Below are 23,903 nucleotides of genomic sequence, written 5' to 3' on the forward strand. Positions count from 1 at the left end.
GCGTACACATAGCGTCTGTTACAACAGGGGCGTGTCTGGTACCGTGTAATTGTGGAACTGCGTACATGTAGAGTCTGTAATAACACGGCCGTGTCTGGTACTGTGTAATTGTGGCACTGCGTACACGTAGCGTCTGTAATAACATGGGCATGTCTGGGAACCGTGTAATTGTGGAACTGCGTAAACGTAGTGTCTGTAATAACATGGGCATGTCTGGGTACCGTGTAATTGTGGAACTGCGTAAACCTAGAGTCTGTAATAACATGGGCATGTCTAGGTACCGTGTAATTGTGGAACTGCGTCAACGTAGTGTCTGTAATAACACGGGCATGTCTGGGTACCGTGTAATTGTGGAACTGCGTAAACGTAGCGTCTGTAATAACACGGGCATGTCTGGGTACCGTGTAATTGTAGAACTGAATACACGTAGCGTCTGTAATAACACGGGCATGTCTGGGTACCGTGTAATTGTGGAACTGAATACAAGTAGCGTCTGTAATAACACGGGCATGTCTGGGTACCGTGTAATTTTGGAACTGCGTAAACATAGCGTCTGTGATAACACGGGCCAGTCTGGGTACCGTGTAATTGTGGAACTGCGTAAACGTAGCGTCTGTAATAATACGGGCATGTCTGGGTACCGTGTAATTGTCGAACTGCGTAAACGTAGCGTCTGTAATAACACGGGCATGTCTGGGTACCGTGTAATTGTGGAACTGCGTAATTATAGCGTTTGTAATAACACGGGCATGTCTTGGTACCGTGTAATTTTGAAACTGCGTAAACATAGCGTCTGTAATAACACGGGCAAGTCTGGGTACCGTGTAATTTTGAAACTGCGTAAACATAGCGTCTGTAATAACACAGGCATGTCTGGGTACCGTGTAATTGTGGAACTGCGTAAACATAGCGTCTGTAATAACACGGGCGTGTCTGGGTACCGTGTAATTGTGGAACTGAATACACGTAGCGTCTGTAATAACACGGGCATGTCTGGGTACCGTGTAATTGTGGAACTGCGTAAACGTAGAGGCTGTAGTAACACGGGCATGTCTCGGTACCGTGTTAGTGTGGAACCGCGTAAAGGTAGAGTCTGTAGTAACACGGGCAAGTCTCGGTACCGTGTTAGTGTGTAACCGCGTAAACGTAGAGTCTGTAGTAACACAGGCAAGTGTCGTGACAGTGTAAGTGTGGAACTGTATAAACCTAGAGTCTGTGGTAACACGGGCAAGTCTCGGTACCGTGTTAGTGTGGAACTGCGTAAACGTAGAGTCTGTAGTAACACAGGCATATCTGGGTACCGTGTAATTGTGGAACTGCGTAAACCTAGAGTTTATTATAACACGGGCATATCTGGGTATCGTGTAATTGTGGAACTGCGTAAACCTAGAGTCTGTTATAACACGGGCGTGTCTGGGTACCGTGTAATTGTGGAACTGCGTAAACATAGAGTCTTTAGTAATACGGGCAAGTCTGGGTACCGTGTAACTGTAGAACTGCGTAAACGTAGCGTCTGTAATAATACGGGCGTGTCTGGGTACCGTGCAATTGTGGAACTGCGTAAACATAGCGTCTGTAATAATACGGGCGTGTCTCGGTACCGTGTAATTGTGGAACTGCGTAAACGTAGCCTCTGTTATAATACGGGCAAGTCTGGGTACCGTGTAATTGTGGAACTGCGTAAACGTTGCGTCTGTTATAACACGGGCATGTCTGGGTATCGTGTAATTGTGGAACTGCGTAAACGTAGCGTCTGTAATAACATGGGCATGTCTGGATACCGTGTGATTGTGGACCTGCGTAAGCGTAGCGTCTGTAATAATACGGGCGTGTCTGGGTACCGTGTAATTGTGGAACTGCGTAAGCGTAGCGTCTGTAATAACACGGGCGTGTCTGGGTACCGTGTAATTGTGGAACTGCGTAAACATAGCGTCTGTAATTATACGGGCGTGTCTGGGTACCGTGTAATTTTGGAACTGCGTAAACATAGCGTCTGTGATAACACGGGCATGTCTGGGTACCGTGTAATTGTGGAACTGCGTAAACGTAGCGTCTGTAATAATACGGGCATGTCTGGGTACCGTGTAATTGTCGAACTGCGTAAACGTAGCGTCTGTAATAATACGGGCATGTCTGGGTACCGTGTAATTGTCGAACTGCGTAAACGTAGCGTCTGTAATAACACGCGAATGTCTTGGTACCGTGTTAGTGTGGAACTGAGTAAACGTAGAGTCTGTAGTAACACGAGCATGTCTTGGTACCGTGTTAGTGTGGAACCGCGTAAACGTAGAGTCTGTAGTAAAACGGGCATGTCTCGGTACCGTGTAAGTGTGGAACTGTGTTAACCTAGAGTCTGTGGTAACACGGGCAAGTCTCGGTACCGTGTTAGTGTAGAACTGCGTAAACGTAGAGTCTGTAGTAACACAGGCATATCTGGGTACCGTGTAATTGTGGAACTGCGTAAACGTTGAGTTTGTTATAACACGGGCATATCTGGGTATCGTGTAATTGTGGAACTGCGTAAACGTAGAGTTTTTTATAACACGGGCATGTCTTGGTACCGTGTAATTGTGGAACTGCGTAAACGTAGCGTCTGTAATAACACGGGCATGTCTGGGTACCGTTTAATTGTGGAACTGCGTAAAAATGGCGTCTGTAATAACACGGGCATATCTTGGTACCGTGAAATTGTGGAACTGCGTAAATATAGCGTCTGTAATAACACGGGCATGTCTGGGTACCGTGTAAATGTAGAACTGCGTAAACGTAGCATCTGTAATAATACGGGCGTGTCTTGGTACCGTGTAATTGTGGAACTGCGTAAACGTAGCGTCTGTTATAACACGGGCGTGTCTGGGTACCGTGTAATTGTGGAACTGCGTATACAAAGAGTCTGTAGTAACAAGGGCATGTCTTGGTACCATGTTAGTGTGGAACCGCGTAAACGTAGAGTCTGTAGTAACACGGGCATGTATCGGTACCGTGTTAGTGTGGAACCGCGTTAACGTAGAGTCTGTAGTAACACGGGAATGTCTCGGTACCGTGTTAGTGTGGAACCGCGTAAACGTAGCGTCTGTAGTAACACGGGAAAATCTCGGTACCGTGTTAGTGTGGAACTGCGTAAACCTAGAGTCTGTGGCAACACGGCAAGTCTCGGTACCGTGTTAGTGTGGAACTGCGTAAACCTAGAGTCTGTGGCAACACGGCAAGACTCGGTACCGTGTTAGTGTGGAACTGCGTAAACCTAGAGTCTGTGGCAACACGGCAAGTCTCGGTACCGTGTTAGTGTGGAACTGCTTAAACATAGCGTCTGTAATAACATGGGCATGTCTGGGTACCGTGTTAGTGTGGAACCGCGTAAACGTAGCGTCTGTAGTAACACGGGAAAATCTCGGTACCGTGTTAGTGTGGAACTGTGTAAACCTAGAGTCTGTGGCAACACGGCAAGTCTCGGTACCGTGTAAGTGTGGAACTGTGTAAACCTAGAGTCTGTGGCAACACGGCAAGACTCGGTACCGTGTAAGTGTGGAACTGCGTAAACCTAGAGTCTGTGGCAACACGGCAAGTCTCGGTACCGTGTTAGTGTGGAACTGCTTAAACATAGCGTCTGTAATAACATGGGCATGTCTGGGTACCGTGTAATTGTGGAACTGCGTAAACGTAGTGTCTGTAATAACACGGGCGTGTCTGGGTACCGTGTTATTGTGGAACTGCGTAAACGTAGCGTCTGTAATAACACGGGCGTGTCTGGGTACCGTGTAATTGTGGAACTGAATACACGTAGCGTCTGTAATAACACGGGCATGTCTGGGTACCGTGTAATTGTGGAACTGAATACACGTAGCGTCTGTAATAACACGGGCTTGTCTGGGTACCGTGTAATTGTGGAACTGCTTAATTATAGCGTCTGTAATAACACGGGCATATCTGGGTACCGTGTAATTGTGGAAATGCGTAAACATAGAGTCTGTAATAAGACGGGCGTGTCTGGGTACCGTGTAATTTTGTAACTGCGTAAACATAGCGTCTGTAATAACACGGGCATGTCTGGGTACCGTGTAATTGTGGAACTGAATACACGTAGTGTCTGTTATAACAAGGGCATGTCTTGGTACCGTGTAATTGTGGAACTGCGTAAACGTAGCGTCTGTAATAACACGGGCATGTCTTGGTACCGTGTAATTGTGGAACTGCGTAAACATAGCGTCTGTAATAACACGGGCATGTCTGGGTACCGTGTAATTGTGGAACTGCGTAAACATAGTGTCTGTAATAACACGGGCATGTCTGGGTACCTTGTAATTGTGGAACTGCGTAAACGTAGCGTCTGTAATAACACGGGCATGTCTGGGTACCGTTTAATTGTGGAACTGCGTTAAAATGGCGTCTGTAATAACACGAGCATGTCTTGGTACCGTGTTAGTGTGGAACCGCATAAACGTAGAGTCTGTAGTAACACGGGCATGTCTTGGTACCGTGTTAGTGTGGAACCGCTTAAACGTAGAATCTGTAGTAACACGGGCATGTCTTGGTACCGTGTTAGTGTGGAACCGCGTAAACGTAGAGTCTGTTATAACACGGGCGTGTCTGGGTACCGTGTAGTTGTGGAACTGCGTAAACGTAGCGTCTGTAATGACACGGGCATGTCTGGGTACGGTGTTATTGTGGAACTGCATAAACATAGAGTCTTTAGTAATACGGGCAAGTCTGGGTACCGTGTAACTGTAGAACTGCGTAAACGTAGCGTCTGTAACAATACGGGTGTGTCTAGGTACCGTGTAATTGTGGAACTGCGTAAACGTAGTCTCTGTTATAATACGGGCGTGTCTGGGTACAGTGTAATTGTGGAACTGCGTAAACGTAGCGTCTGTTATAACACGGGAGTGTCTGGGTACCGTGTAATTGTGGAACTGCGTAAACGAGGCGTCTGTAATAACACCGGCAAGTCTGGATACGTGTAATTGTGGACCTGCGTAAAAGTAGCGTCTGTAAAAATACGGGCGTGTCTGGGTACCGTGTAATTGTGGAACTGCGTAAACGTAGCCTCTGTTATAACACGGGCATGTCTGGGTACAGTATAATTGTGGAACTGCTTAAACGTAGAGTCTGTAATAACACGGGCATGTCTGGGTACCGTGTAATTGTGGAACTGCGTAAACGTAGAGTCTCTAATAACATGGGCATGTCTGGGTACCGTGTAATTTTGGAACTGCGTTAACGTAGCGTCTGTAATAACACGGGCATGTCTGGTTACAGTGTTATTTTGGAACTGCGTAAACCTAGATTCTGTTATAACACGTGCGTGTCTGGTTACCGTGTAATTGTGGAACTGCGTATACATAGAGTCTTTAGTAATACGGGCGTGTCTGGGTACCGTGTAACTGTAGAACTGCGTAAACATAGCGTCTGTAATAATACGGACGTGTCTGGGTACCGTGTAATTGTGGAACTGCGTAAACGTAGCGTCTGTAATGACACGGGCATGTCTTGGTACCATGTTATTTTGGAACTGCGTAAACATAGAGTCTTTAGTAATACTGGCAAGTCTTGGTACCGTGTAATTTTGGAACTGCGTAAACATAGCGTCTGTAATAACACGGGCATGTCTGGGTACCGTGTAATTGTAGAACTGCGTTATCGTAGCGTCTGTAATAATACGGACGTGTCTGGGTACCGTGTATTTGTGGAAATGAGTGAACGTAGAGTCTGTTATAACACGGACACGTCTGGGTACCGTGTAATTGTGGAACTGCGAAAACGTAGCTTCTGTTATAACACGGGCGTGTCTGGGTACCGTGTAATTGTGGAACTGCGTAAACGAAGCGTATGTTATAACACGGGCGTGTCTGGGTACCGTGTAATTGTGGAACTGCGTTAACTTAGCGTCTGTAATAACACGGGCGTGACTGGGTAGTGTGTACTTGTGGAACTGCGTAAACCTAAAGTCTGTAATAACACGGGCATGTCTGGGTACCGTGTTATTGTAGAACTGCGTAAACGTAGCGTCTGTAATGACACGGGCATGTCTGGGTACCGTGTTATTGTAGAACTGCGTAAACGTAGCGTCTGTAATAACACGGGCATGTTTGTGTACCGTGTTATTGTGGAACTGCGTAAACATAGAGTGTTTAGTAATACGGGCAAGTCTGGGTACCGTGTTATTGTGGAACTGCGTAAAAGTAGCGTCTATAATAAGACGGGCGTGTCTGGTTACCGTGTAATTGTGGAACTGCGTAAACGTAGCGTCTGTAATAACACGGGCATGTCTGGGTACCGTGTTGTTGTGGAACTGCGTAAACGTAGAGTGTTTAGTAATACGGGCAAGTCTCGGTACCGTGTAATTGTGGACCTGCGTAAACTTAGCGTCTGTAATAATACGGGCGTGCCTGGGTACCGTGTAATTGTGGAACTGCGTAAGCGTAGCGTCTGTAATACGGGCGTGTCTGGGTACCGTGTAATTGTGGAACTGCGTAAACGAAGCGTCTGTAATGACACGGGCATGTCTGGGTACCGTGTTCTTGTGGAACTGCGTAAACATAGAGTCTTTAGTAATACGGGCAAGTCTGGGTACCGTGTTATTGTGGACCTGCGTAAACGTAGCGTCTGTAATAATACGGGCGTGTCTAGGTACCGTGTAATTGTGGAACTGCGTAAGCGTAGCGTCTGTAATGACACGGGCGTGTCTGGGTACCGTGTAATTGTGGAACTGCGTAAACGTAGCGTCTGTAATAACACGAGCATGTCAGGGTACCGTGTTAATGGGAGCTTCGTAAACATAGAGTCTGTAGTTACACGGGCATGTCTCGGTACCGTGTAATTGTGGAAATGCGTAAACATAGAGTCTGTAGTAACACGGGCAAGTAACACGGGCAAGTCTCGGTACCGTGTAATTGTGGACCTGCGTAAACGTAGCGTCTGTAATGATACGGGCGTGTCTGGGTACCGTGTAATTGTGGAACTGCGTAGCGTCTGTAATAACACGGGCGTGTCTGGGTACCGTGTAATTGTGGAACTGTGTAAGCGTAGCGTCTGTAATGACACGGGCGTGTCTGGGTACCGTGAAATTTTGGAACTGCGTAAACGTAGCGTCTGTAATAATACGGGCATGTCTGGGTACCGTGTAATTGTGGAACTGCGTAAACGTAGCGTCTGTAATAATACGGGCATGTCTGGGTACCGTGTAATTGTGGAACTGCGTAAACGTAGCGTCTGTAATAACACGGGTAAGTCTGGTTACCGTGTAATTGTCGAACTGCGTAAACGTAGCGTCTGTAATAACACGCGAATGTCTTGGTACCGTGTTAGTGTGGAACTGCGTAAACGTAGAGTCTGTAGTAACACGGTCATGTCTTGGTACCGTGTTAGTGTGGAACCGCGTAAATGTAGAATCTGTAGTAACACGGGCATGTCTTGGTACCGTGTTAGTGTGGAACCGCGTAAACGTAGAGTCTGTAGTAACACGGGCATGTCTCGGTACCGTGTTAGTGTGGAACCGCACAAACGTAGAGTCTGTAGTAACACGGGAAAGTCTCGGTACCGTGTTAGTGTGGAACTGCGTAAACGTAGTCTGTAGTAACACTGGAAAGTCGCGGTACCGTGTTAGTGTGGAACTGTGTAAACCTAGAGTCTGTGGTAACACGGGCAAGACTCGGTACCGTGTTAGTGTGGAACTGCGTAAACCTAGAGTCTGTGGTAACACGGGCAAGTCTCGGTACCGTGTTAGTGTGGAACTGCGTAAACGTAGCGTCTGTAATTATACGGGCGTGTCTGGGTACCGTGTAATTGTGGAACTGCGTAAACGTAGCCTCTGTTATAACATGGGCATGTCTGGGTACCGTATAATTGTGGAACTGCGTAAACGTAGAGTCTGTAATAACACGGGCATGTCTGGGTACCGTGTAATTGTGGAACTGCGTAAACGTAGAGTCTCTAATAACATGGGCATGTCTGGGTACCGTGTAATTGTGGAACTGCGTTAACGTAGCGTCTGTAATAACACGGGCATTTCTGGGTACAGTGTAATTTTGGAACTGCGTAAACCTAGATTCTGTTATAACACGTGCGTGTCTGGTTACCGTGTAATTGTGGAACTGCGTATACATAGAGTCTTTAGTAATACGGGCGTGTCTGGGTACCGTGTAACTGTAGAACTGCGTAAACATAGCGTCTGTAATAATACGGACGTGTCTGGGTACCGTGTAATTGTGGAACTGCGTAAACGTAGCGTCTGTAATGACACGGGCATGTCTTGGTACCATGTTATTTTGGAACTGCGTAAACATAGAGTCTTTAGTAATACTGGCAAGTCTTGGTACCGTGTAATTTTGGAACTGCGTAAACATAGCGTCTGTAATAACACGGGCATGTCTGGGTACCGTGTAATTGTAGAACTGCGTTATCGTAGCGTCTGTAATAATACGGACGTGTCTGGGTACCGTGTATTTGTGGAACTGCGTGAACGTAGAGTCTGTTATAACACGGACACGTCTGGGTACCGTGTAATTGTGGAACTGCGAAAACGTAGCGTCTGTTATAACACGGGCGTGTCTGGGTACCGTGTAATTGTGGAACTGCGTAAACGAAGCGTATGTTATAACACGGGCGTGTCTGGGTACCGTGTAATTGTGGAACTGCGTTAACTTAGCGTCTGTAATAACACGGGCGTGACTGGGTAGTGTGTTTTTGTGGAACTGCGTAAACCTAGAGTCTGTTATAACACGGGCATGTCTGGGTACCGTGTAATTGTGGAACTGCGTAAACGTAGCGTCTGTAATAACACGGGCATGTCTAGGTACCCTGTAATTTTGGACCTGCGTAAACTTAGCGTCTGTAATAACACGGGCGTGACTGGGTAGTGTGTACTTGTGGAACTGCGTAAACCTAAAGTCTGTAATAACACGGGCATGTCTGGGTACCGTGTTATTGTGGAACTGCGTAAACGTAGCGTCTGTAATGACACGGCATTTCAAGGTACCGTGTTATTGTAGAACTGCGTAAACGTAGCGTCTGTAATAACACGGGCATGTTTGTGTACCGTGTTATTGTGGAACTGCGTAAACATAGAGTGTTTAGTAATACGGGCATGTCTGGGTACCGTGTTATTGTGGAACTGCGTAAAAGTAGCGTCTATAATAAGACGGGCGTGTCTGGTTACCGTGTAATTGTGGAACTGCGTAAACGTAGCGTCTGTAATAACACGGGCATGTCTTGGTACCGTGTTGTTGTGGAACTGCGTAAACATAGAGTGTTTAGTAATACGGGCAAGTCTCGGTACCGTGTAATTGTGGACCTGCGTAAACTTAGCGTCTGTAATAATACGGGCGTGCCTGGGTACCGTGTAATTTTGGAACTGCGTAAGCGTAGCGTCTGTAATACGGGCGTGTCTGGGTACCGTGTAATTGTGGAACTGCGTAAACGTAGCGTCTGTAATGACACGGGCATGTCTGGGTACCGTGTTATTGTGGAACTGCGTAAACATAGAGTCTTTAGTAATACGGGCAAGTCTGGGTACCGTGTTATTGTGGACCTGCGTAAACGTAGCGTCTGTAATAATACGGGCGTGACTAGGTACCGTGTAATTGTGGAACTGCGTAAGCGTAGCGTCTGTAATGACACGGGCGTGTCTGGGTACCGTGTAATTGTGGAACTGCGTAAACGTAGCGTCTGTAATAACACGAGCATGTCAGGGTACCGTGTTATTGGGAGCTTCGTAAACATAGAGTCTGTAGTTACACGGGCATGTCTCGGTACCGTGTAATTGTGGAAATGCGTAAACATAGAGTCTGTAGTAACACGGGCAAGTAACACGGGCAAGTCTCGGTACCGTGTAATTGTGGACCTGCGTAAACGTAGCGTCTGTAATGATACGGGCGTGTCTGGGTACCGTGTAATTGTGGAACTGCGTAGCGTCTGTAATAACACGGGCGTGTCTGGGTACCATGTAATTGTGGAACTGTGTAAGCGTAGCGTCTGTAATGACACGGGCGTGTCTGGGTACCGTGAAATTGTGGAACTGCGTAAACGTAGCGTCTGTAATAACACGAGCATGTCTGGGTACCGTGTTATTGGTAGCTTCGTAAACATAGAGTCTGTAGTTACACGAGCATGTCTCGGTACGGTGTAATTTAGGAAATGCGTAAACATAGAGTCTGTAGTAACACGGGCAAGTAACACGGGCAAGTCTCGGTACCGTGTAATTGTGGACCTGCGTAAACGTAGCGTCTGTAATAATACGGGCGTATCTGGGTACCGTGTAATTGTGGAACTGCGTAGCGTCTGTAATAACACGGGCGTGTCTGGGTACCGTGTAATTGTGGAACTGTGTAAACGTAGCGTCTGTAATGACACGGGCAAGTGTTGGTACCGTGTAATTGTGGAACTGCGTAAACATAGCGTCTGTAATAATACGGGCGTGTCTAGGTACCGTGTAATTGTGGAACCGCGTAAGCGTAGCGTCTGTAATAACACGGGTGTGTCTGGGTACCCTGTAATTGTGGAACTGCGTAAACGTAGCGTCTGTAATAACACGGGCATGTCTGGGTACCGTGTTTTTGGGAGCTGCGTAAACATAGAGTCTGTAGTTACACGGGCATGTCTCGGTGCCGTGTAATTGTGGAACTGCGTAAACAAAGAGTCTGTAGTAACACGGGCAAGTCTTGGTACCTTGTAATTGTGGGTCTGCGTAAATATAAAGTCTGTAGTAACACGGGCAAGTCTCGGTACCGTGTTATTGTGGAACTGCGTAAACATAGAGTCTGTGGTAACACGGGCAAGTCTCGATACCGTGTTATTGTGGAACTGCGTAAACATAGAGTCTGTGGTAACACGGGCAAGTCTCGGTACCGTGTAATTGTGGAACTGCGTAAACATAGAGTCTGATGTAACACGGGCAATTCTCGGTACCGTGATATTGCTGAATTGCGTAAACATAGAGTCTGTCATTACTATCAGATTCTAATATCAATATAGAAATATTTAATATCTATTATGAGACACGACCGTCATTGTTATTGAATTAACGCCCTGTTTAATAATGGAAATCTCTTCGTGATATCACCATCAGTTACCAAATAAAGATCGTAACGCCAGGCATAAAATCTCTGACCACGAAATTGACAGATATAATGGTCTTTCGTGAACGCATTTCAATTACTGTGTATCTCGCTTAGAGCAAGTCATATCTAAACAATTTTCTCAACATTTAAGGGAAATCAATTGGTTTTAAAGGAGTGGCAATAAAACTGAAAATTCTGCATTATATTTAGGACTAGTATTAGATCAATCCAACAGACTCAGTACAATAAAGCATACGGTGGAGTCATTATTCATTAGGCTGTCTTAAGACTAAAAGGTTTAACACAACTTAACTCAGCAACTGATATCACTTGAAACATTATGAATAAAAAAACAATTTTCCGTATTAAAATTGTTTTTAATCAATCGTATGAACTTTCATGTATGTTAGTTCCTTTAACATTACGGAGCACCATTCCATCCTAGAGTTCAAGAGAAGCACAAATGAAAGCCATTACTGTGTCCCTTGCCCCTCAGGTCCTCATTCCGATTCCAGTTTGCTTTGTAATTACATCTTCATGAGAAAAGGTGCGTCGAAATGTTGCAACATGGTATATTTTGTGATTCCATAAAGAAATCTTCATCAAATAACGTCATAAATGTGAAGCAACATTATGTCCGTGCCGTACCGTTTTGTAGCTTACGCAATTTGGACACCATTTTACTTATAAATGAATGGCGAGGTCTTTATTTGTATAATTATTATGAAATAATAAGTGTAAATGACATCGTTATTTCTGTAGGACTATTCCAGAGTATCAGGGACATTTCAAGTTGCATCTGCAAAACTTGATGTTAACGTACAACCCTCAACAGTTATCTAACTTACTTCAAAGCCATATTTCCCTTGATAAAACACATAACAAGGTCAGGGGTCAGTCTGCAATCTCCTTCATGTAGTGCTCTCCTATTATAGTTACTAGTTTTATTTTGGAATCTATGGTTTCTTGTTCTGAATTTTAAGCTGCACTCTCACAGATTGACCGTTCTGGCATTTCTTGTCTTGGAATGAGCCAATTTTGCGTAAATATCTCGAAACCAGTGATATAACCCTGCTGACAAAAGATAAGATCGTAGTTTCATACTTACGTTCGAGGATTAAAGGTATATGGAGATACTGTAGGTTTATTCCACTCCATTATATACTGTGATTAGAGTACGCCGTAATAGCCAGGTTGAGTATAGCAGTTTAAACTTCATTTATTGTGTGATTGTCTAAATACAAATACACATCCTACCAAGTTACTACAAGAGTACAAAGCACACAAAACATTTACACGACGGTACGATTAATAAAAATAATTTAGATATGTGCTTATTGTTAAATGTTTTCACCAACGCCTTACATCAAATAGAACCCATTTGGATATGCATACAAATAAATAAGTTTACATCACTAAAACATAATGGGACTTCAAGTATCACATTAAGAATTAAACAGGTGTAAGTGGCTTTTATGATAGATACAACAAGTTTTCGTTTCCTCTCCCTCGCTATGGAGGCAACCATCCTTAAACTCAATTACCTCATCACAACAATGGTGCACCTACCCTTACTAACAATTACAAAGTAATGAACTACTTAAAGCTAAGTGCACAATTGTCCCGAAAATAGAAAACATAAGACCAGCAATGCTAGAAATAACAGTTTAATATGTTTCCATTTCCATTGTTCATAAACCGTTTACCACATCATTGACTAGTGTAAGCACTTAACGGTAGGTACATACATTCTTCATTGATTTCCTTTTTCTATACAAATAAGTCTATAAGTATGTGTCTAACTCATTTTAGCTCGACTATTCGAAGAATAATGAGAGCTATACTTTTAACCCAAGCGTCGGCGTCGGCGTCTGCGTCGGCGTCACCCCTTGGTTAAGGTTTTGCGTGCAAGCACACATAGGTTAATATCTCAACAACTGCTTGAGGTATTGCATTGAGACTTAATACAATGGTACTCAACCATCCAACCTACTTAATTAACCAAGTTTGATAACTCTACTTTGCATTTAATGCCATTAATAGGCCTTTATTATTTGACTTAGAAATTCTGGTTAAGGTTTTGCGTGCAAGCACACATAGGTTAATATCTCAGCAACTACTTGAGGTATTGCATTGAGACTTTATAAAATGGTACTCAACTATCCAATCTACTTAAATAACTAAGTAAGATAACTCTAGTTTGCATTAAATTCAAATAATGGCCCCTTTTTGTTCAACATAGAAATTCTGGTTAAGGTTTTGCATGTTACCACTTTTAAGTCAATGCTTCAGCAAATACATCATGTATTGCATTGAAACTTTACACACAGGCTCCCAACCATTTTACCTTCTTATTTAATTAAGTTAGATAACTCTATCTTTCATATTATATATTTTTTGCCCCTTTATCAAGCTACTTAGAAATTCTGGTGAAGGTCTTGCATGTTAGCACACATAGGATAATATCTCAGCAACTACTTGATGTATTGCATTGAGACTTTATACAATGGTATTCAACCACCCAACCTAATTGAATAATCAAGAAAGATAACTGTGTTTTTAAAATAATGGCTCTTTATTATTACACTTAAAAATTCCGGTTAAAATATTGCATGTAACCACATTTATGCTAATATCTCCGCACATCATGTATTGCATTGAAATCTAATCTAACAGTGATCCATGCATGTTTCGCCAAAACTTTTCAATCCTTACACTAAAATGCGGCGGAATAGTCGAGCGCGCTGTCTCTGTGACAGCTCTTGTTACACTTGTTCGTTGTCTTGTGTCACTATGTGACCCTACTTTGTGGTTCTTTGTCTTGTAGAGCAATGGTTCTCTACTTTGGCAGTGGTTGTATTGTGGCACTATGTGTCTCTAGTTTGGTGTACAGATGTCTTGAAGCGCTATGTGTCCCTAGTTTGATATCCGTTGTCTTGTGGCGCTATGTGTCTCTATTTTGGTGTCCGTTGTCTTGTTGCGCTATGTGTGTCTAGTTTTGTGTTTGTTGTCATGTGGCGCTATGTGACTCTAGTTTGGTGTCCGTTGTCTTGTGGGGCTATGTGTCTCTGGTGTTTGTTGTCTTGTAGTGCTATGTATCTCTAATTTGGTGTTTGGTGTCTTGTGGTGCTATGTGTGTCTAGTTTGGTGTTTGCTGTCTTGTGGCGCCATGTGTGTCTAGTTTGGTGTTTGCTGTCTTGTGGCGCTATGTGTGTCTAGTTTGGTGTTTGTTGTCTTGTGGCGCTATGTATGTCTAGTTTGGTGTCCGTTGTCTTGTGGCGCTATGTGTGTCTAGTTTGGTGTTTGTTGTCTTGTGGCGCTATGTGTGTCTAGTTTGGTGTTTGTTGTCTTGTGGCGCCATGTGTGTCTAGTTTGGTGTTTGTTGTCTTGTTGCGCTTTGTGTGTCTAGTTTGGTGTTTGTTGTCTTGTGGCGCTATGTGTGTCTAGTTTGGTGTTTGTTGTCTTGTGGCGCTATGTGTGTCTAGTTTGGTGTTTGTTGTCTTGTGGCGCTATGTATGTCTAGTTTGGTGTTTGCTGTCTTGTGGCGCTATGTGTGTCTAGTTTGGTGTTTGTTGTCTTGTGGCGCTATGTGTGTCTAGTTTGGTGTTTGTTGTCTTGTGGCGCTATGTGTGTCTAGTTTGCTGTTTGTTGTCTTGTGGCGCTATGTATGTCTAGTTTGGTGTCCGTTCTCTTGTGGGGCTATGTGTCTCTAAGATGGTGTTTGTTTTCTTGAGGGGCTATGTGTCTCTGGTGTTTGTTGTCTTGTGGTGCTATGTATCTCTTATTTGGTGTTTGCTGTCTTGTGGCGCTATGTGTCTCTAGTTTGGTGTTTGTTGTTTGGTGGCGCTATGTGTCTCTAGTTTGGTGTCTGTTGACTTGTGGCGCTATGTGTCTCTAGTTTGTTGTTTGCTGTCTTGTGGCGCTATGTGTCTCTAGTGTGTTGTTTGCTGTCTTGTGGCGCTAAGTGTCTCTAGTTTGGTGTTTGTTGTTTGGTGGCTCTATGTGTCTCTAGTTTGGTGTCTGTTGACTTGTGGCTCTATGTGTCTCTAGTTTGGTGTTTGTTGTTTGGTGGCTCTATGTGTCTCTAGTTTGGTGTCCGTTGACTTGTGGCGCTATGTGTCTCTAGTTTGTTGTTTGTTGTTTGGTGGCTCTATGTGTCTCTAGTTTGGTGTTTGTTGTTTGGTGGCTCTATGTGTCTCTAGTTTGGTGTTTGTTGTTTGGTGGCTCTATGTGTCTCTAGTTTGGTGTTTGCTGTCTTGTGGCGCTATGTGTCTCTAGTTTGGTGTTTGCTGTCTTGTGGCGCTATGTGTCTCTAGTTTGGTGTTTGCTGTCTAGTGGCGCTATGTGTCTCTAGTTTGGTGTTTTCTGTCTTGTGGCGCTATGTGTCTCTAGTTTGGTGTTTTCTGTCTTTTTGCGCTATGTGTGTCTAGTTTGGTGTTTGCTGTCTTGTGGCGCTATGTGTGTCTAGTTTGGTGTTTGCTGTCTTGTGGCGCTATGTGTGTCTAGTTTGGTGTTTGCTGTCTTGTGGCGCTATGTGTGTCTAGTTTGGTGTTTGCTGTCTTGTGGCGCTATGTGTGTCTAGTTTGGTGTTTGCTGTCTTGTGGCGCTATGTGTGTCTAGTTTGGTGTTTGCTGTCTTGTGGCGCTATGTGTGTCTAGTTTGGTGTTTGCTGTCTTGTGGCGCTATGTGTGTCTAGTTTGGTGTTTGCTGTATTTTGGCGATATGTGTCTCTAGTTTGGTGTTTGCTGTCTTGTGGCGCTATGTGTCTCTAGTTTGGTGTTTGTTGTCTTGTGGCGCTATGTGTGTCTAGTTTGGTGTTTGCTGTCTTGTGGCGCTATGTGTGTCTAGTTTGGTGTTTGCTGTCTTTTGGCGCTATGTGTGTCTAGTTTGGTGTTTGCTGTCTTTTGGCGCTATGTGTGTCTAGCTTGGTTTTTTGCTGTCTTGTGGCGCTATGTGTGTCTAGTTTGGTGTTCGCTGTCTTGTGGCGCTATGTGTCTCTAGTTTGGTGTTTGCTGTCTTGTGGCGCTATGTGTGTCTAGTTTGGTGTTTGCTGTCTTGTGGCGCTATGTGTGTCTAGTTTGGTGTTTGCTGTCTTGTGGCGCTATGTGTGTCTAGTTTGGTGTTTGCTGTATTGTGGCGCTATGTGTGTCTAGTTTGGTGTTTGCTGTATTGTGGCGCTATGTGTGTCTAGTTTGGTGTTTGCTGTCTTGTGGCGCTATGTTTGTCTAGTTTGGTGTTTGCTGTCTTGTGGCGCTATGTGTCTCTAGTTTGGTGTTTGCTGTCTTGTGGCGCTATGTGTCTCTAGTTTGGTGTTTGCTGTCTAGTGGCGCTATGTGTGTCTAGTTTGGTGTTTGCTGTCTTGTGGCGCTATGTGTGTCTAGTTTGGTGTTTGTTGTCTTGTGGCGCTATGTGTGTCTAGTTTGGTGTTTGCTGTCTTGTGGCGCTATGTGTCCCTAGTTTGGTGTTTGTTGTCTTGTGGCACTATGTGTCTCTAGTTTGGTGTTTGCTGTATTTTGGCGCTATGTGTGTCTAGTTTGGTGTTTGCTGTCTTGTGGCGCTATGTGTGTCTAGTTTGGTGTTTGCTGTCTTGTGGCGCTATGTGTCTCTAGTTTGGTGTTTGTTGTCTTGTGGCGCTATGTGTGTCTAGTTTGGTGTTTGCTGTCTTGTGGCGCTATGTGTCTCTAGTTTGGTGTTTGCTGTCTTGTGGCGCTATGTGTCTCTAGTTTGGTGTTTGTTGTCTTGTGGCGCTATGTGTCTCTAGTTTGGTGTTTGCTGTCTTGTGGCGCTATGTGTCTCTAGTTTGGTGTTTTCTGTCTTGTGGCGCTATATGTGTCTAGTTTGGTGTTTGCTGTCTTGTGGCACTATGTGTCTCTAGTTTGGTGTTTGTTGTATTGTGGCACTATGTGTCTCTAGTTTGGTGTTTGCTGTCTTGTGGCGCTATGTGTCTCTAGTTTGGTGTTTGCTGTCTTGTGGCGCTATGTGTCTCTAGTTTGGTGTTTGCTGTCTTGTGGCGCTATGTGTCTCTAGTTTGGTGTTTGCTGTCTTGTGGCGCTATGTGTCTCTAGTTTGGTGTTTGCTGTCTTGTGGCGCTATGTGTCTCTAGTTTGGTGTTTGCTGTCTTGTGGCGCCATGTGTCTCTAGTTTGGTGTTTGCTGTCTTGTGGCGCTTTGTTTGTCTAGTTTGGTGTTTGCTGTCTTGTGGCGCTATGTGTCTCTAGTTTGGTGTTTGCTGTCTAAGACTTGTGGCACATGTGTCTCTATTTGTATTTTGCTGTACCTTGACCATTGTGTTTTAGACAGGATTGATGACGATTTTACCGCGCTGGTATTTTTGTCATAATTGTCCATTAGGCCTAGTCTAGCTAGTACGAGGCTACAACATACATATGTTATAAGATAGATATAGTTGTGCAGCAAATGTGTAACATAATTATTCGGATAACTGATTCTCTAGAGCAAACAAAAATGAAGCGTTACTACAGTCATCTTTCCAATCATAGCGTGTCAACAACTCATTAAGGAAACATGCAACCATGTTAACGCATCAATACGATACGACAAATTAATCATCCGTTCCTTTCCACGACTCTTCTTATTTGATTAGACAGAATGACAGTTGATTGAAATCAAGGTACAAATGAATAAATAAATGTGATATCATTCACTGAACCCAGGGAACTCCTTAGTTTCACACCTTATTAATTATATAGATACTCGCAGTTGTGCATTGGAGACAGGCTAAATAGGTCAACTCTGGCTTCACATACGTGCAAATATCATAGCTGAATTCTGAAGAATGCTGAACGAGGCGATCATTAAAAGAATGGGCGATATGCACAGCTCTTGAATGAAATGACTTTTTCTAGCGAGCTAAGCAATCTTGTAACTAACCAATGACAACCCTGTTGAGAAGGTTACACCGTGACAATACAACGACAGCCCTGTTGAGAAGGTTACACCGTGACAATACAACGACAGCCCTGTTGAGAAGGTTACACCGTGACAATACAACGACAGCCCTGTTGAGAAGGTTACACCGTGACAATACAACGACAACCCTGTTGAGAAGGTTACACCGTGACAATAAAACGACAACCCTGTTGAGAAGTTTACACCGTGACAATACAACGACAACCCTGTTGAGAAGGTTACACCGTGGCAATACAACGACAACCCTGTTGAGAAGGTTACACCGTGACAATACAACGACAACCCTGTTGAGAAGGTTACACCGTGGCAATACAACGACAACCCTGTTGAGAAGGTTACACCGTGACAATACAATAACTTAAGCGAACTAAGAACCATGCAAAGTCAAAGTCTTTGATCCAGTTAGATAAGTTCAAATACTATGTGAACGTCATTGGTATATAGCATGTTTTTGATGATTTAATTTCATATCTTCTTATGCTCTGTAAAGAACAAAGACGGGGGAACCAGTAGTGTAGATTATTGTCAGAATTCACCATTAAGTTTATGTTCAACCAAATTTCAATCATGTTGCTCTCCCAATAATCAAGATTAAAGCTTGATTAGGTTTTAATCAGAAAGTCTGACTTGCGCTTGACACCTGCAGTGGAATGAAAATTGTAAAGTATTACAGACAGTATTATTCGTGATTATATAAACTAAAAGACGTCGGTTAAAGGACTTCGAAACACATCGAAAAGGTTGTCGTACACTTTAAACTCAACCTTTCACTATTATAGCATATACTAATCTCGGTGTACGCCAATGACAATTACTAGCGGGCTAATTCATGCCCCCCCCCCACGTCAAATCGTTCAAGATTGTTTTTAAGTTTAATATTGGAGAAAAAATACGCCCAAAATGCACCTTTTCGCGCATTTTTTTTTTCAAATTTTCTTGGGGAAATACGCAAAATCCACAGCCAACATTTTAAACCAAATAAATTTCGGTGCGAAGGGAGGGGCGGAAGTCAAGAGCTTATGCATATCAGATACACCCCCTCTAAAGTCAAATCCTGGACCCGCCCCTTTCAATCGAATATTTTCAAATAATCTGTAATATGACGTATATCGATTATGACAAATGCACAACGAAATAGTTTCAAGGAGTATATTTCAGTCTGTCGACCCTTCCATCAATGCTTATTTGTTTAACAAGTGTTATTAGTCACATGTAAGTCGAAGGTAGCATGTTTATGGTATTTTTTAATTTGTGGGAATCATGATTTTGATTGTGATGTTTATTCATAATCGAGATTTGAACAATGACAGGCGACCAATGAATCAACGTTAAAATCGTGTTCTATCCACTTTAGGGGTAGAGAACAATGTGTAGGCAAATCTCCATTTTCACCAAATCCATTTAATATGATAATGATATAATGTAGCTTTTTAAGATTATGTTATATTTAGGGAAGAAAGATCGTTTAAATGAATATGATATTGTCCTTCCTGTTAAACTTTGTCAGTGACATGCTTTGTTTAAGTGCACATAAATATCGTTATCTGAACCATTTAAACTGGCTGAATTTAACAATAAGTTGACACAGGCAAGTTGATAATTCAATTTACGTATGTGTTACCGACGCAAATGTCAAGCTTGTCCCTCGAAAACAATTTTGATATTTCAATAGAAATGAGTTTCCTGCTGGTTCATGGAATAAGCCAGACTTGAATGTTGAGCCGGTGCTAGACGGGCGTTGTTAGTTAAGCACTTCTCATTTCCCCCAAAGAACAGACTCACGATGGAGTTTACTGTTTTCATAATTGGATTTTATTTCCGGATTTTGGATGATCTTATGCACAAATCCGTTCTAAATATACTGTGATAAAATAATAAAGAAGGTCGTACATGTATGAATATAAAGTTAAATATCTTGAAGGAGATTCAAGTTTCTCTCGTCAGGTCACTAACATGTTTTTCGTTTCAGAATTGTTGATTTTTGTTTTAAATAATGAGCGGTTTAAGAGGCTGAGGAGTGAATAAAACAAAATGAACCATTGGCTTTAATACCCAATTAAGGATGATGGTGGAAAGTGTGTGCTAGTTGTAAATACTGCTCTCTTAACATGCAATTGACTAGAATGGAAACTTTTTACAAAGTTTTGAGGAAAGCATGGTTCCATTTGGCATACAAATAAATGGATTGGCGTTATTCAACAGTTATTTAAAAATGCTTTCAGTGAAAATACTGCACTTCGTATTGTGAAATCCGTATCACCATACCGTCGTTTTCTGATTCCGTACCATGCTAGTACTTTGTGTTGTCTGGGAACTACTTTCGCGTCGCTAAAAATAGCGTGACAAAAATAGCTGGTAAAACCTGTCTAATTTTAGATACAAAACTCGCGTTTACACACCGAGTTCGACGTGATACAGGTCACCAGAAATGCATTCTATCATGATATGTATTTATAATTGATAAAAATGTCAATTATTACATGTACAAGGTACCCGGATGTAGAATATGCGTTTGTGCTCACATTGTAATTATAAGCCTCAGTAACATATACCATATTTTGTAACATACATGACGTCGCCATACTGAAATATTACACCGCAACTTCCATACCTTCAATTAACTGCATTTCGGCAATTGCGTTTATTAATCGATGATATGAACGCAATTGGGCTAGTCAAAGTACGTGTGGAGTCCGCCCAATTGCGTTCATACCCCGATAATGACATCAACCCCGCAATTCATTCCTTAAATAAAGTCATTATTTTGTTTATATGACTTGTGTAATAATCCGCAATACCGCCAATAGATCCAAAAAGTGTGACGTTACGTCAAAAATAATTAGGGTTGGAAATGGTTGCGCTTATAATATAGCGACGTTTCATGTATTAAGCGCTGTAAATTGGCACATAATAATATATGATATAAAGAGAATCTCACGTTAGTTGCCATTCAAGACGAAATTTATTAAACTCTTTTACTAAAATTGCAAAAATAACTTTAACGCTCGTTTATTTACCATTTCTTAAAAAAATATCCTTAACTAAATTCCCGGTATAAAACGACCAATCATTTGAGATTCTTTATCTTTAACACGTATTCTATTGACTTGTCTTTGCCCATTCGCATTACAAAGAATTGAAGCAAACTCATCCCACAAGAGCAGTGTGTAATAGGGTCCATTATTTTGTAGATTAGAACAGTCTGGCTAGACATAATGCATTGAATAATGGTCTCGTCCTATCAGAAGTGTCATCAATTATCTTTGACCTTTGTCAAATCGTTTTCGAATATTCAAGTGACGTCTAGACAAGGCCATCCAGCGGTATCATTACACAGGTTGTAGCGCAAACGAAAACAAGAGCACATCGTAGCAATCGCCAAACGTCCGTCGATTGGTTTTGTCCTAAAAGGCGCACAACTGGACAATGATTAAAGTGCATATTTTCGTCAATTTCTTAGGCAAAATGTTAACGATTCAAGTATTTATCATATTAAATGGTTTTGAGTTCTGGCAAAAGTTATGTTTTTGCAATGGGTTTGTCGAAACACGGCCTAATCTTAAATCATAAATTAGTTATGGGTCTTGCTATACGTCTATATTTTTTTCACTGGCGTCATTTGTACAGAATTTCATCTGTACATATTGGACAGTTTTTGAAATAGGGCCAAGGTTAAAGGTTGAAGATTTTGCACGACGCCAGCGCCTATATCAAAATTGAGGCTCAAGTTGGTCCAACATCGAGCGCATCGACAGAGTTGAAACTTAAAAGTAAAAGTGATATTAATATTGTTACACTTCAAATATCGTTTGGTCTTCCCAAAATGCACGTGTTCATCAGTTAGAGCCTTTCAAACTTCATTTAATAATTGTTTCGTAAACGGCCTTTATTGTTGTTGTGATATTCCCACGATTCATACGAGGAGTGTTTGTACTGGAATCGTAATTAAACTCTTAATGAAATTAATGAAGGTTTAAAACCTGTAGGACGCAGACACCCTCTCACAGATTGTGTTATATGATCTGAATGACAATCATCATAATGATTGTGACTGATAATGATAATAATGATTATTATCCTACACTGATTATAAAAGTCTTGGTTCAGCTGCACTCACTGCAGATTATGTAACCGGTCTTAACGTTGATATGAGTGTGCCGACTTTGTTACTTGCCATTACGTCCATTACGCCCTTATGACGCTGTTTACATAGTGGGTGTCTAAAAGAAGCGCAATCAGTGTGTTTTATGACGCTGTTTACATAGTGGGTGTCTAAAAGAAGCGCAATCAGTGTGTTTTATGACACTGTTTACATAGTGGGTGTCTAAAAGAAGCGCAATCAGTGTGTTTTATGACGCTGTTTACATAGTGGGTGTCTAAAAGAAGCGCAATCAGTGTGTTTTGTGACGCTGTTTACATAGTGGGTGTCTAAAAGAAGCGCAATCAGTGTGTTTTATGACGCTGTTTACATAGTGGGTGTCTAAAAGAAGCGTAATCAGTGTGTTTTATGACGCTGTTTACATAGTGGGTGTCTAAAAGAAGCGTAATCAGTGTGTTTTATGACGCTGTTTACATAGTGGGTGTCTAAAAGAAGCGCAATCAGTGTGTTTTGTGACGCTGTTTACATAGTGGGTGTCTAAAAGAAGCGCAATCAGTGTGTTTTATGACGCTGTTTACATAGTGGGTGTCTAAAAGAAGCGTAATCAGTGTGTTTTATGACGCTGTTTACATAGTGGGTGTCTAAAAGAAGCGTAATCAGTGTGTTTTGTGACGCTGTTTACATAGTGGGTGTCTAAAAGAAGCGCAATCAGTGTGTTTTGTGACGCTGTTTACATAGTGGGTGTCTAAAAGAAGCGCAATCAGTGTGTTTTATGACGCTGTTTACATAGTGGGTGTCTAAAAGAAGCGTAATCAGTGTGTTTTATGACGCTGTTTACATAGTGGGTGTCTAAACGAAGCGCAATCAGTGTGTTTTGTGACGCTGTTTACATAGTGGGTGTCTAAAAGAAGCGTAATCAGTGTGTTTTATGACGCTGTTTACATAGTGGGTGTCTAAAAGAAGCGTAATCAGTGTGTTTTATGACGCTGTTTACATAGTGGGTGTCTAAAAGAAGCGTAATCAGTGTGTTTTATGACGCTGTTTACATAGTGGGTGTCTAAAAGAAGCGTTATCAGTGTGTTTTGTGACGCTGTTTACATAGTGGGTGTCTAAAAGAAGCGCAATCAGTGTGTTTTGTGACGCTGTTTACATAGTGGGTGTCTAAAAGAAGCGCAATCAGTGTGTTTTATGACGCTGTTTATATAGTGGGTGTCTAAAAGAAGCGCAATCAGTGTGTTTTATTACGCTGTTTACATAGTGGGTGTCTAAAAGAAGCGCAATCAGTGTGTTTTATTACGCTGTTTACATAGTGGGTGTCTAAACGAAGCGCAATCAGTGTGTTTTATGACGCTGTTTATATCGTGGTTGTCTAAAAGAAGCGTAATCAGTGTGTTTTATGACGCTGTTTACAAAGAGGGTGTCTAAAAGAAGCGTAATCAGTGTGTTTTATGACGCTGTTTACATAGTGGGTGTCTAAAAGAAGCGTTATCAGTGTGTTTTATGACGCTGTTTACATAGTGGGTGTCTAAAAGAAGCGTAATCAGTGTGTTTTGTGACGCTGTTTACATAGTGGGTGTCTAAAAGAAGCGTAATCAGTGTGTTTTATGACGCTGTTTACAAAGAGGGTGTCTAAAAGAAGCGTAATCAGTGTGTTTTATGACGCTGTTTACATAGAGGGTGTCTAAAAGAAGCGCAATCAGTGTGTTTTATTACGCTGTTTACATAGTGGGTGTCTAAAAGAAGCGCAATCAGTGTGTTTTATTACGCTGTTTACATAGTGGGTGTCTAAACGAAGCGCAATCAGTGTGTTTTATGACGCTG

The 23,903-nt window shown here is 42.6% G+C and overlaps 1 protein-coding gene across 5 annotated transcripts in view; it reads right to left on the reverse strand.

Annotated features, from left to right (window-relative positions):
- The window catches only part of LOC128237482 (5-hydroxytryptamine receptor 1D-like), a 267,463-nt gene that overhangs the window by 38,500 nt on the left and 205,060 nt on the right, over window positions 1-23,903 (reverse strand). The window lies entirely within an intron of this gene.

The sequence above is a fragment of the Mya arenaria genome, chromosome 1 (genome assembly GCF_026914265.1).
Source record: "Mya arenaria isolate MELC-2E11 chromosome 1, ASM2691426v1".
Lineage (NCBI taxonomy): Eukaryota > Metazoa > Mollusca > Bivalvia > Myida > Myidae > Mya > Mya arenaria.